This window comes from Bos taurus, chromosome 18, assembly GCF_002263795.3.
Source record: "Bos taurus isolate L1 Dominette 01449 registration number 42190680 breed Hereford chromosome 18, ARS-UCD2.0, whole genome shotgun sequence".
Taxonomy (NCBI): domain Eukaryota; kingdom Metazoa; phylum Chordata; class Mammalia; order Artiodactyla; family Bovidae; genus Bos; species Bos taurus.
The window spans coordinates 2675919-2690510 of record NC_037345.1 but is presented as its reverse complement, the minus strand read 5'-3'; the positions used below and the strand labels follow the sequence as shown (position 1 = coordinate 2690510).

Here is a 14592-nt window from a genome sequence, read left to right as displayed (position 1 = left end):
TCGTTCCTGTCGCGCCATGTGTCTTGCTGGCTTTTTAGATCCCTGACCAGGGATTAAACCCGGGCTACAGCAGTGCAAGTACTGAGTCCTAACCCCTGAACTGCCAGGGAATTCACATAAGTGTGTTATTTTTGTGTGAACAAGTTTTCTATTGCTACTATAACAGATTACCATAAATGCAGCTACTTACAAAGCACAAATTTATTGACTTACAATTTTGTAGGCTAGAAGCCCAACACCATGGTTTCACCATGCTAAAATCAAAGCGGATCTGTATTCCTAGTGATTGTAGGACTACTAAGGGCTTCATTTTCTTGCTCTCAGCTGTGGGCCTTCCCAGCTTCCAGAGACCACCCACTTTCCTTGACTCGTGGCCCACTTCTGTTTTCAAAGCCAGCAGCAGCTGGTTGATTCCTTCTCAAGCTAAGAATGTCTGTTCCTCCTTTCATCTCATCTCTAACCTAGCTGGGAAAGGTTCTCTGCCTGTGAGGATTTCTTTGATTATATTGGGCCCACACTGATAATCGAGGATTATCTCCACTGTCTCAAGGACCATACCCTTAATCACATCTGCAGAGTCCCTTTTGCCATGGAACTGTAAGGTAACTAAATCAGATTCCAAGAGGGTAGGGAGTGAATATCAGGGAGAGGGGTCCTTATTCTTCTCAACACATTTAAAATTTCATTTCTCAGAGGTAAATGCTCTGAGAGGGAGTTAATTACTGAGTCATGGTAGTTGAGAGTGAAACTACCATATAGTAGGAGAGTGAAAAAGTTGGTTTACAGCTCAACATTCAAAAAATGAAGTCATGGCGTCCAGTCCCATCACTTCCTGGCAAATAGATGGGGAAACAATGGAAACAGTGACAGACTTTATTTTCTTATTTCATTGGGAGGACTGATGCTGAAGCTCCAATCATTTAGCCACCTGATGTGAATAACTGACTCATTGGAAAAGACCCTGATTCTGGGAAAGATTGAGGGCAGGAGGAGAAGGGGATGATAGAGGATGAGATGGCTGGATGGCATCACCAACTCAATGGACATGAGTTTGAGTTAACTCCGGGAGTTGGTGATAGACAGGGAGGCCTGGTGCGCTGCAGTCCATGGGGTCACAAAGAACCGGACATGACTGGGCGACGGAACTGAACTGATGGTCGTTGAATGTATACTTTTATAAGAAACTGTCCAACTTTTCCAAAGGGGCTGCGCCATTTTACATTTCCACCAGTAGTGTGTAAGGGATTCAGTTTCTCTGCATTCTTATCAACATTTGGCATGGTCATTATTGTTTATTTTAGCCACTCCAGTAGGTGTGAAGTGATGCTTCATTATGATTTTAATTTATATTTCTCTAATGGCATATAAATACATTTCCCTAAGGTGTTAAATACTTTTTCATGTGCTCTTTTGCCATCTATATATCCTCTGGTGAAATGACTGTTCTTGTCTTTTGCCCATTTTCTAACTGGATTGTTGAACTTCTTACTGCTGAGTTTTAAGAGTTGTCTATAAATTCTAGATATTTGTCCTTTATCAGATACTAAGTTTGCAGATCCTTTCTTCCAATGTATAGCTGTCTTATCCTTTTAAGAAGATTTTCACAGGGCATATGTTTGTGATTTTGATGAAGTCCAATTTATCAGTTTTTCCTTTTATGGATTTTCCTTGAGGTGTCAAGTCTAAGAATGCTTTGCCTAGCCCTAGGCCCCACAGATTTTTCTTTGATTTTTTTTTTTTTTAATTTTATGTTTTACATTTAACTTCATGAACTGGTTTTGAGTTATTTTTTGCATGAGGCATGTGATTTAGGTCAAGGATGATTTTTTAAATTTTTGTTTCATTTTATTTATTTTTTTGCCTGTGCCATCCTCTTTGTGGCAACATTTGTTGAAATGGCTATCTTTGAATTACTTTCGCCCTTTTGTCAAAAATTAATTCAGCTTATTTATGTAGTTCTGTTTCTGGGTTCTCTGTTCCATTGACATGTGTCTATCCCACAATCTTGATTACTGATCTATAAAATAAATCTTGAAATCTGGTCATCTGATTCCTTCCACTTCATTATTTCATTTCAGAAGTATTTTTTAAAAACTCTAGTTCTTTTGCCTTTCCAAATAAGTTTTGAAATAATTTTGTCAGTGTCTAGAAAAACTCTGGGATTTTGATAGGAATTCCTGTCAAACCTTGTTAAACCTTGTTATGGACTGAATTGTGTTCCTCCCTCCCCTCTTAAAAACTCGTATTTTGAAGCTTTAACCCCCAGTGTGACTGTGTTTTGGGATAAGGTATTAAAGTAAATAATGTTAAATGAGGTTATAAGGGTGGGTGCTCATCCCATAGGATCAGTCTCCTTATAAGAAGAGGAAGAGACACCAGACCTCTCTCTGCAAATATTAACAGAGAAGGGATCATGTGAAGACACAGCAAGAAGGTATTTGTTTGCCAACCAGAGAGGTCTTACCTTGATCTTGGATTGCCAGCCTCCAGAACTGTGCTGCTGCTGCTGCTAAGTCACTTCAGTCGTGTCCGACTCTGTGCGACCCCAGAGACGGCAGCCCACCAGGCTCTCCTGTCCCTGGGATTCTCCAGGCAAGAACACTGGAATGGGTTGCCATTTCCTTCTCCAGTGCATAAAAGTGAAAAGTGAAAGTGAAGTCGCTCAGTTGTGTCCAACTCTTAGCGACCCCATGGGCTACAGCCTACCAGGCTCCTCCGTCCATGGGATTTTCCAGGCAAGAGTACTGGAGTGGGGGGCCATTGCCTTCTCTGTCCAAAACTGTGAGGAAATGCATTTCTGTCATTTAAGCCACTAGTCTATGGTATGCTGCTATGGGGCAGCCCAGGCAGACTAATATAAACCTATAAGTCAGTCCAGAGGGTATTGATATCTTTATTATATTGAGTCTTTCAATCCATGAACTTTGTATGTGTCTCCATTTATTTTTATTAGCATTTTATAATTTTAAACATATAAGTCCTATATATATAATTTGTTAGAGTTATGCCTAATATTTCATTGTCTTTTGAATGATTAAAAATGGCATTGTATTTTTAAATTAATCTTTGTCTTCATTAACATTTTTCTCTTCTACAGTCTATTTTGTCAGATATCAGTATAGCCACTCCAGCTCTCTTTTTTAAAATTGACTTTATTTTATTTTTTTAATTTGTTTGCATCACACGGGTTGCAGGATCTTAGTTCCCCCAACCAGGGGTTGAACCTGTGCCTTTGGCAGTGAAACTGCAGAGTCCTAACCACTGGACTGCCAAGTTTCCCTCTTATTTATTTTTAATTTTAATGTTGACATGTTCATTGCTAGTAATGGAAATATAATTGATTTTTGTGTGTTTTTCTTATACCCTGCAACCTGACTTAACTCACATGTTCTAGCATTTTTAAAAATAGACTCCTTGGGATTTTTGCATAGTTAATCTTGCAAAAGAAAGTGAAGTCACTCAGTCGTGTCCAACTCTTTGCGACCCCATGGACTGTAGCCTACCAGGCTCTTCTGTCCATGGGATTCTCCAGGCAATACTCCTGGAGTGGATTGCCATTTCCTTCTCCAGGGATCTTCCCAACCCAGGGATCGAACCCAGGTCTCCCCCATTGTAGACAGACACTTTACCGTCTGAGCCACCAGGGAAGCCAGTCTTGCAAATAGGGGCAATTTTATCCCTTGTTCTGTCTCTCTTCCCTTTTCCTTTTCTTGCCTTAGTGCTCTGGCACAGACACAGCACTGTATTGAATAAGAGAGTGAGAGCAGATATCCTTGCTTTGTTCCCAGTCTTAGGGAGAAACAGTACGTTTCACTATAATGTATAAGCTCTACATGTAAAATATGTACACTGTAATGTAAAAAGCCACAGGCTTTTTGTATTGTAGATGCTTTTCATCAAGTTGAATAAGTACCCCCTCTATTGCTGATTTTTTTCAGGATTTTTATCATAAGTAGGTGTTAAATTTTGTCAGTTGCTTTTTTTGTATAGATTGATATAGTCAAGTGATTTATTTTCCTTTAGCCTGTTAATATGATGGATTATGTTGATTTTTTTTTTGAGCATTGCTGTGATGCAGTTGACATACTGTATAATTCAGCTGTTTAAAGTGTACACATCTGTGGTTTTTAGTACAGTCACAGAGTTTTGCATCTCCCCCACAAGAACTCCTGCACGCATTAGCTGTCACTCCCCATCTCCTCCCACCCCGCCTGTTCCTTTCACTTCAACCGAGGTAGCCACCAGTCTGTTTCTTTCTCTATGGGTTTGCCTATTCTGAACATTTCATATAAATGGAATGGATAATACATGATCTTTTGTCTCTGGCTTTTTCACTTAGCGTGATATTTTTAAGGTTCATTCATACTGTAGCATATTTCATTTCTTTTCGTTGCTGTGTGTGTGCTTGGTCACTCAGTCGTGTCTGACTCTTTGCGACTCCATGGATTGTAGCCCACCAGACTCCTCTGCCATGGGGATTCTGCAGGCCAGAATACTGGAGTGGGTTGCCATGCTCCCCTCCAGGGTATCTTCCCAACCCAGGAATCAAACCCAGGTCTCCTGCATTGCAGGTGGATTCTTTACCGTCTGAGCCACCAGGGAAGCCATGTAATAGTCCATTGTATGGCTATCCGTTATCAGTTGATGGACATTCAAGTCAGTTTCCACTTCTTGGCTATTATGAATAAGGCTGTAAGTATTTGTATACAAGATTTTCTGTGGACATGTGTTTTCATTTCTCTTGGAGTGGACGTGAGTGGGGTCATATGGTAACTGTGTTTAACTATTTGAGCAGCTTGCAGACTGTTTTCCAAAGAAACATTTCCACAAACGTTCTACTTTTCCTCATCCTCATCAGTACTGTTATTATCCTTCTTTTTGGTCATAACTATCTTTGGGGGTATGAAGTGCCATCTTACTATAATCTTGATTTGGAATTCCCTGGTGGCTTATGATATTGATCATCTTCATGTGCTTATTAGCCATTTGTATATCTTTTTTGGAGAAGAGTCTATTCAGATCTGCTCTTCATTTTTAATTGGGTTGTCTTTTTGTTATTGAGTTGTAAGAGTTCTTTATATATTCTGAATACATGTCCCCTGCAGTAGAAGTGCAGTCTTCACCACAGGACTGCCAGGAAAGTCCCCTGCACCTCTTCTAAATTTATTGACATTAGTTTTATGACCCTGGATGTGGTCTAGCTTGGTATTTGTTCTGTGAATGCTTCAAAGCCTAAATTCCTTTTCTGTGTAAATCAGCCAGAGGCAGTGTCTGTGTCTTTGTCTAGAAACTTTAATACTTGCTTCCCACTGCATCTGTTAATAGCCTTTATTGCAACACTTGCTGTACTGTCCTCTGTCAGTTTACATGTTGGTCTGTGAACTTGAGGATGTAGGTTTTGTGTCTTTTTTTTTTTTTCTTTAATACCCATTCTGGTACGTGGAAAATAATTTATACGCATTTCTTGGATGAATGAATAAATAAATAGATTTTATTAATGATCACCATTTTTTAAAAGTCTTACGTAAACTCAGATCTAAGGAGATTTCATTTTTTTTGCTTATGTGTATTCTCCTATCAGTCTTAATCTTAAAAGCAGAATGTTTTTGGTTCCACAGCTTGTGTTCAGCAAGTGATTGACCCCTGAAACAAACTGTAATGTCTATTTATGTAATTAGAATGACATTTCATTTCAGCTTGATCATGTCGTATTTCAAGCATAGACATGTGGGAAGTTCCTTACTCATTCCACAAGACTTATTTCACAACTCCTGCTATTTCCTTTATTACAGGTTGACTTGTCCTCTTGTTGTAAAAGTGTTGCTTCCATAACAAGACATTTCACAATACACATCCTTGTACAGTGAACAAAAGCTCTGATATGTACCTAGAAGCCTTGTTTTCTAGTCAGGAAGCACATGGTATTCCCTCAGCCTTTCCTGCACTTAACTTTGAGTTTCCTTATGGATAACTGTTTGGTTGTTTTCTCCATTCAGTGTAGGTACTGGGTAGCTCAGACAGGAAAGAATCTGCTTGCAGTGCAGGAGACCCAGGTTCAATCCCTGGGTCAGGAAAATCCCCTGGAAAAGGAAATGGCAACCTATTCCAGTAATCTTGCCTGGGAAATCCCACGGACCGAGGTGCTGACCTACAGTCCAAGGGGTCAGAAAGAGTTGGACACGACTGAGCAACTAACACTTTCACTTTCCCTGGGTTAAAATGTACGTAAAGGATTTTATTGTATACTGTGCACCGTTACTGTTAACGCGTTCAGGCTGTTGCTGGTGACTGCCATCTAAGTTGTGTGTACAGGGACCCGAGCTATACACTCTGCCACTTGGCATGATACCCTATTTATTGCTCAAGTAATTTGGGGTGACTTCCGCTCTGTTGCTTTGGGGATTTTCTAACAGTTTTTACTGCAAGAAAAAAAAAAAAAGAACTGAATGAACTGGGGATGGCCAGTGGGAAAAGACTTCTTGAATGATTTCTCTTTCAGTTAAGAGCACATTTAATGGGTTCATGTTTTTCCTCCTTTGAAACTAAATTGACTAGATGGTACTTGAACACAGGAAGATCTTTCTGTATCTTCTCTCATACTTAGTTTCTTCTCTTCTTTGCCATCTTTTTTTTCTTTTTTTGTGATTTCAGCTAGATGCCTTGTTAATAGCTATATATTGAGAATATGCAAGAAAGGGGTGAGATATAAATAAGGCAAGATTGTAGAGAGATAAGGATATCATTTTAGTTGTGGTTAGAATCCTTTCATCACATTTCAGGTGAACTCAAGTCAAGAATGGTGGAGAGCATTTTAGTGACAATCCCCATATTCTAAGCTTCGTTATTTTCTGAGTCTTCATCTATTCAGAAGATGTATTAACAGCATCAGTTGAGTGCTTTTTGGTTCCCCACAGAATTTGACTTTCTTAACAGAGTATAGGATAGTTATCATAGGAGCCTTAGTGTTCAATTCAGCGCGTTACAACAGTTGTATATATCCAGGTAGCCCCTCCTGAAATGAGGTCTGTGTGGTGTAACTCCATTTCCCCAGAAAGCTTCCTCATGCCTTTTCTCAGGTGGTTCTCTTCCCCGCTCCCCTCACACCTTCTGCCCCAGGCAACCACTCATTTTTATTACGATATGTTAGTTTTCCTATTCCAAAATTTGATGTATATCAGTCATATGTTGTGTAACTCTTTTGTTTGTGGCTTTTTTTACTCAGCATGTTTCTTAGACTCACCCATGTTGCTGCTGCTGCTGCTAAGTTGCTTCAGTCATGTCCAACTCTGTGCGACCCCACAGACCGCAGCCCACCAGGCTCCCCTGTCCCTGGAATTCTCCAGGCAAGAACACTGGAGTGGGTTGCCATTTCCTTCTCCATGCATGCAAGTGAAAAGTGAAAGTGAAGTCGCTCAGTCGTGTCCGACTCTTAGCGACCCCATGGACTGCAGCCCACCAGGCTCCTCTGTCCATAGGATTTTCCAGGCAAGAGTACTGGAGTGGGGTGCCACTGCCTTCTCCACCCGTGTTACTGTGTCATATTCATTTATTTCCATTGTATGAGAATATGCCAGTTTATCCATTCTGTTAATGGGCATCTGGGTTATTTCCAAATCTTTTTGAAGACATATGTTTTTATTTCTCTTGGGTAAATAAATACCAGGGAATAGGATTGCTAGGTCATAGGATAGGTGTGTATTTAATGTGAAAAACAGATTGCCAAACAGTTCTCCAAAGTGAGTGCGTTATTTTATATTCTTGCCTGCGTGTGTGAGAGAGTTCCACTTGGTCCATATTCTGGTCCACGTGTGGTTTCGTCAGTCTTTTTTATTTTGGTGGGTGTGGGTTTTCATTTGCATTGCTCTGAAAACTAATAATAATGACATCTTATCATGTGCTTATTGGCCATTTGTATGTCTTTTTTTGTGAAATGTGTCCTCTAGTCTCATTTTTTATCAGTTGTTCATGAGTTTGTTGAATTGTAGGAATTCTTAATATATTCTGGATGTGTGTACTTTGTCAGATATAAATGCTATTACTGAGTATTTCTTTTTTTTTTTAGCTCACAATTATATTTATTTGTTATTTTTGGTTAGACTGGGTTTTTGTTGCTGTGAGTGGGCTTTCTCTAGGTGCAGAGAGTGGGGGCTTTCTCAGGTGCAGACAGTGGGGTCTGCTCTCTAGGTGCACACAGTGGGGGCTTTCTCTAGGTGCAGACAGTGGGGTCTGCTCTCTAGGTGCACACAGTGGGGGCTTTCTCAGGTGCAGACAGTGGGGGCTGCTCTCTAGGTACACACAGTGGGGGCTTTCTCAGGTGCAGGACAGTGGCGCTTGCCTCTCTAGGTACACACAGTGGGGCGTTTCTCAGGTGCAGACAGTGGCGTGTCATCTAGTGTACACAACAGTGGGGTCTGCTTCTCTAGGTGCACACAGTGGGGGCTTTTCTCTAGGTGCAAGACAGTGGGGTCTGCTTTCCTAGGTTGCACACAGTGGGGCTTTCTCTAGGGGCGAGACAGTGGGTGCTGCTCTCTAGGTGTGGACAGTGGGGCTGCTCTCTAGATGTGGACAGTGGGGCTGCTCTGTAGGTGTGACAAGTGGGCGCTGCTCTCTAGATGTGGACAGTGGGCGCTGCTCTCTAGATGTGGACAGGGGGCTGCTCTCTAGGTGTGAACAGTGGCGCTGCTCTCTAGGTGCGGGTCTCAGGCTTCTCTTGGCAGCGGCTCTTCTTGTAAGCACAGGCTCCAGTGCATGAAGGCTTTGGTAGTTGGGGTACATGGGCTTATTTGCTCCACAATTTGTGGAATCTTCTCCAACCAGGGACTGAACCTGTGTCCCTTCATTGGCAGGTGGATTCTTTACCACCTGGACATTATGGTGTGTGGTTTGTTCTTTTTTTATTCATTTATTTATTTTTGGTTGTGCTGGGTCTTTGCTTTACGAGGGCTTTTTCTCTAGCTGTGGAGAGTGGGGGCTTCTCTCTAGTTGTGGCGCGTGGGTTTCTCGTTGTGGTGGCTTCTCTTGTTGCAGAGCACAGGCTTTTGAGCTTGCAGGCTTCATTAGTGCTTGGGCTCAATAACTGTGGCACACAGGCTTAGTTACCCACAGCGTGTGGGATCTTCCTGGGCCAGAGACTGAACCCGTGCATGTCCCCTGCATTGGCAGGCAGATTCTTAACCACTGAACCACCAGAAGTCCTATGGTATGTTCTGATGAGCAGAAATTTTAAATTTTGTTCAAGTTCAGTTTATCTTTTTTTTTTAATGGTTAGTGCTTTTTGTTTCCTAAGAAGTTTCCCTATCCTAAGGTTGAGATGGTTTCTCTTTTCTTTCCCTCATTGTTCTGGTGTGTGCTTAGGTTTTTTTATCTGTCTTGATTATTTTTATATTTAAACAGTCACTTTTTTAAGAATCATGAAAGTAAAAACAATTTAAACTGTTGCTTAAAAAGTTCAAACAGTGCAGAAAGCTATAGAAAACAAAATGAAAGTTAATAATTCTATGTTTCTTTTTCTAGACCTCCTCTGTTCAGTGCAGTCCTCATTAAGCATATTTGATGCTTAACATTTAATGCTGAGCATTAAAATGTGACTACTTTAAATTGAGATGTGTTGTAAGTATAAAATATACACTAAATTTTGAACAGTTAGGGGAAAAAAAGCAAACTAGCTCAGTTTTTGTATCCATTTCATTATTGAAGTGGTAACATTTTTAATATATTGGGTTAAATACAATAATTAAAATTCATTTCACCTTTACATTCTTTAATATGGATACTATAAAGTTTTAAATTATATTTGTGACTCTTATTTGTGGTTTCCATTATATTTCAATTGAACAGCTCTGTTCTAGACCTTTTCCTAAGCATTTAGTAATATTTATATACTTATCTGTGCTTGGGATTTTTTTTTCACATGTAACAGTTAGTTTTAGTTACATGAAGTCATCCAAGCCTGTTTTCCTGAAATTTGTCATTTTTGCTTAAAAATACAAAAATATACACACTAACACATATTGTGTTGTGCATATAGATTATTTGATATTTTTCTTAGTGGCTGCATAGTGTTCTGTTTTGAATGTTCTATAATTTATAAAACCATTTCCCTATAGAGACATTTAGTTTATTTACTGTTTTGCTTTCTGATAAACAGTGTGTTTTTTAGAGGCTTCTTCATATTTAGAAATCTGATAAAAACAGTTTTCTTCTCAAGTAGAAGTGGTTATTATAGCCAGAATGGGTGAATTGTGTAGAGGAAGTCAAGGTTCCCTTGTCAAGGACGAAATGGCTTCATAACTCTAATCAAAACAGTCTTAGGAGGAGCAGACCCTTTAAATATAGTGTATTTTTCCTGCTGGAGTTCCAACTGCCTCTCTTTTGTTCATGATCAGTTGTTACACATGATCAGTTACACAGCAAGTTTAGGCTGACAGAGGGTCACAGACGAAAAGAAGCCAGTATTCTGTGCCTGAGCTTAAGGGAATTTTTAATGCTCCCTGTGTAAAAGTTCTTTTGAAAAGCTCTCCTCTTTCTAATTATTTTCCTTTTTCTCTAAGCAAAACATCTTTCCTAATAGTTCTAAAATCTAAAATTTATAGTAAATGGCTAGGCTTCCTTAGTGGCTCAGTGGTAAAGTTAGAGACCCAGGTTCCAATGCAAGACACCCGGGTTTGATCCTGGGTTGGGACGATCCCCTGGAATAGGGAATGGCAACCCACTCCAGTATACATGCCTGGAGAGTCCTATGGACAGAGGAGCCTGGCGGGCTACAGTCCATGGGGTCGCAGAGGGTTGGGCATGACTGAGCGACTAAGCATGCACGCATAGTATATGGCCAGTCGTTTTGTAGTAAGAAAGTCTGTAAGAGAACTCACCTGTAAGCATTAGCAAGAGTGAGTGAGGTGAGATTATTTACATGTACTTTGGTCAGTTTAACATCTGTTTGTGAGTGTTGAAATGGGCCAGCATGTTATTTCCATGATTGTGGCCTGGGAAATGTACATCTTTTTCAATCAGCATATGTAACTGATAAATCCAGCCCTTGAAGTAGCTTTTAGAGGGAAGTGGACAGATGGGAGCAGCTGCTCCAGCAGAGGTGTGTTGGGTGGCTCCTCACCGCTCTATCTCCAGGCCAGAATTGTTTTGGTTCCTGAACTGGGAATTGAGTCTATGATCTGACTCCCGGCCTGGGAATTCCTTTGAAACAACAGGGTCATGAACTTTATCTCAAGGTTGATAAAGTTAATTTCCTTTTTCAGGTATCAGTTTGCCTTTAGAACTTTGTAGCTAAAATGTTCCCTTGCTAACACTTTTATTTACTCCTTCCCTTACACATGTTCTGGCTTATTTAGGATTCACACAGGCTTTCCAAGAGTGCGTGTGTATGTGTTCTTTTAAATTTGTGGGTTACAGAGGTGCAGGAAGAAAAGTTAGCACTTTCTTATGTTAAAATGCAATGATTTTTTTTTGCCCCCGTGAAAGAAAACCTGGAAAGAAAAGTTGGATGAACTTTGCAAGCAGTTTAAGAAGTAGAATGATTTCCAAACCTTAAACCCTGGATTGAGGCACAAGTAGAGTACTTCTGTTAGGTTTTCTGTTGACTCTTTCATGAAGAAGATATTTGTTGCTCTGAACCTGGTCTGAGTCTTTTCAATTTCCAGTTTTGATTGGATACTGGAACCATTTTGTGGGCAAGTGTATATTGCTTCCTTAGAGAACTGGAAAGTTCCACTGATCTGGATCCTTTGGCAGTCAGTTGACACTTTGTCGGGACTAGTGAGCACTCCTGGGTCCAGTCTTGAACTTGCGGGTGTGCCCCCGCCCCAGTATTGAGTTATTTGTGAACAGACATAAAAAACATATACATCTTTCTATTTATAATAGAGGGAAGAAAACACTGTCATGAATATTACTGCTGGCTCCTTCTTTGGAAGTGTGTGCACACACATGTGCATGTGTGTGTGTGTGTTTAGTCACGCAGTCATGTCCGACTCTGCGACCCCATAGCTTGCCAGGCTTCTTTGTCCATGGGGATTCTCCAGTGAAGAATACTGGAGTGGGTTGCCATGCCCTCCTCCAGGGGATCTTCCAAACCCAGATATCAAATCCAGGTGTCCCACATTACAGGCAGATTCTCTACCATCTGAGCCACCTGGGAAGCCCAAGAATACTGAGTGGGTAGTCTGTCCCTTTTCCAGGGGAACTTCCCTACCCAGGAATCGAACTGGGGTCTCCTGCATTGCAGGCAGCTTCTTTACCAGCAGAGCTACCAGGGAAGCCCTCTTTGGGAGTAGGTAAAGTATTATCATGGCCTTTTGACTTGGGTAGATCTGCCATGAAAATGCAGTTTTCAACTTGAGTTGTAGCCACTCCATGCCACAGGGACTGGTGCTTGTGTGCAGGCAAAGCTCTGTATTTAACTGGGCTCTCTCAGCTGGGTCCATTTTTCTGGTGATTGACTCCATTCCAGTTTTCTCCCTGGTTTTGGTTGCTCTTTAGTGCCTTTTTAAACACTTGTTTTTCCAGTTTTATCCAGAGTTGATCATTGTTATCTGATTGTGGGAGGGTTAGTCCATAAAATGTACTCCACCATTACTGCATTATTCGATTTTAAAAATAGTTTCTCTCATTACTGTCCCACCACAAGTATATGTTTAACTTTGCCACTCAGCTTCAGCTAGCATATATATATAATTACTTTCTTAAAACTTTTAATGGGCTTTGAGTAATTCCACCTACTAATACATTAAACGTTTAAGGTGCTGTAGGAAGACAACTAGCCAGTCACCATGGTGAAATTTGTGATGTGTTGAAGGCCAGATAATCCAGAGCATATTGTAGCTGCAGATAAGTAACTTGGTTTCCATCTTGTTGCCAGTCTACTCAAAGCATACTGTAAAACCTTTACCAAAATAATGCAGTAGATGGACCAGGGTTTAGTAGGATTAAAAATGAACAATTGACATACGTTTTTAAAGAAATTTATTTTGACTTCACGCAGCCTTCATTGCAGTGCATGCGGGTCTCGCTTGTTGTGATGTGCGGGCCTCCCCTTGCGGCGGGCTGGCGTCTAGTTGCGGCGTGTGGGCTTAGTTTTCCCACAGCATGTGGGATCTTTGTTCCCCGACCAGGGCTCAAACCCGCATCCCCTTCAGTGGAAGGCAGATTCTTGGTCACTGGACCACCAGGGAAGTCCTGATGTACATTTATAAATGCCTAGATTAGTGGTTCTCAAACTGTTTAGTCTTAGGACTTCTTTACATGCATACAAATTACTGAAAACCCCAAAGAGCTTTTGATATCTGTTCCTGTATTAGAAATTAAAGCTAAGAAATTATTCAGGTAGTAATAAACTCGTTGGAAGTGAAAGTGTCAGTTGTTAAGTCATGTCCAGCTCTTGTGACCCCATGGACTGTCAACTTCCAGGTTCCTCTGTCCACGGAATTCTGTAGGCAAGAGTACTGGAGTGGGTAGCCATTCCCTTCTCCAGAATAAACTCATTACATGTTAGTAAAAGTAGAATTTTTATGAAAAATAAATATATTTTCCAAAACAAAAAAAAAAAATTCAGAGGAATGGCCTTGTCTTACATTTTAGTTTAGTATTATCTCTAGAAAGATACTCAAGCAACTAATAACAGTATTTGTCTCAGAGGAGCCAGAATTTGGTAACTAGAAGATAGGAGAGGGAAGGAAGGCATATTTTCAATTTGAATTTTGTGCCTTATACATTAATTACCATTTAAAAAATGTAAATGATTTAATAAAGCCCTTATCTTTTCTTCTGGCAGAAAGGTGCTTAAAGTAATAGATTTTCAAAAATTATTTTATTTTAGATACTTATATTTAGAGGGGAGAAGAACCTCAGGAGACACCTCCTCAATCTAAATTCAGTTCCCACTGTCTTTCTCTTATAGTCCCTTATTCTTTTCTTTTGTAACACTTACCTCAACTTGTAAGTACATAGATTTTGTTGTCTATTTTATTTTTTCACCTTTCTTCTCCCTCACTAGATGGTTAACTCCCTGAGGGCATGAATCAAATCTATTCACTCTTCTCAGTCTAGTACTTGGTTCATAATGGTTTGTCAACGAACATTTATTAAACAAATGAATGAGGATTTATGGGAAACTCACATCAGTTTCCTATTTGTCAGTGCTGAGCAGTTCTGGCCAGTTGCCGGAATACAAATATCCTGCCCAAACACCATTTCTTTATGGGTAAAAAGCTTCCTGCATTTGTTCAGGCTCCCCATAGATTGTGTATTAGATGAGCAATAAATATTTAGTAAGCAATTCGGAAGGTGAGCGTCACAAGAGGAGGCCGCAGAATGGGTTTGTGCTCATACTTTCATGCATGAAGCCATTTTGCTATTTTAAAGATTTCCTTCTCCATCTCATTCTTTGATTTATGTTTTTCTCTAAATAAAATAAACATTAGGGGGGAAAAAAAGGCCAAATCTGACTCTAATGCTAAGGTAAAGAGCATTACACCAAACATTTCTTTGTTCCTGGATGAAGATGGCCAAACGTTTCATCTGTTTCCCTGCGGTGGTTCTTTTAGTGTTCTCAGCTCATTCACCGCTGGGTCGTCAGAGGCA

At 40.3% G+C, this 14592-nt stretch overlaps 1 protein-coding gene across 2 annotated transcripts in view; it reads left to right on the top strand.

Annotated features, from left to right (window-relative positions):
- Positions 1–14592, top strand: part of CFDP1 (craniofacial development protein 1) — a 104074-nt gene that overhangs the window by 36899 nt on the left and 52583 nt on the right.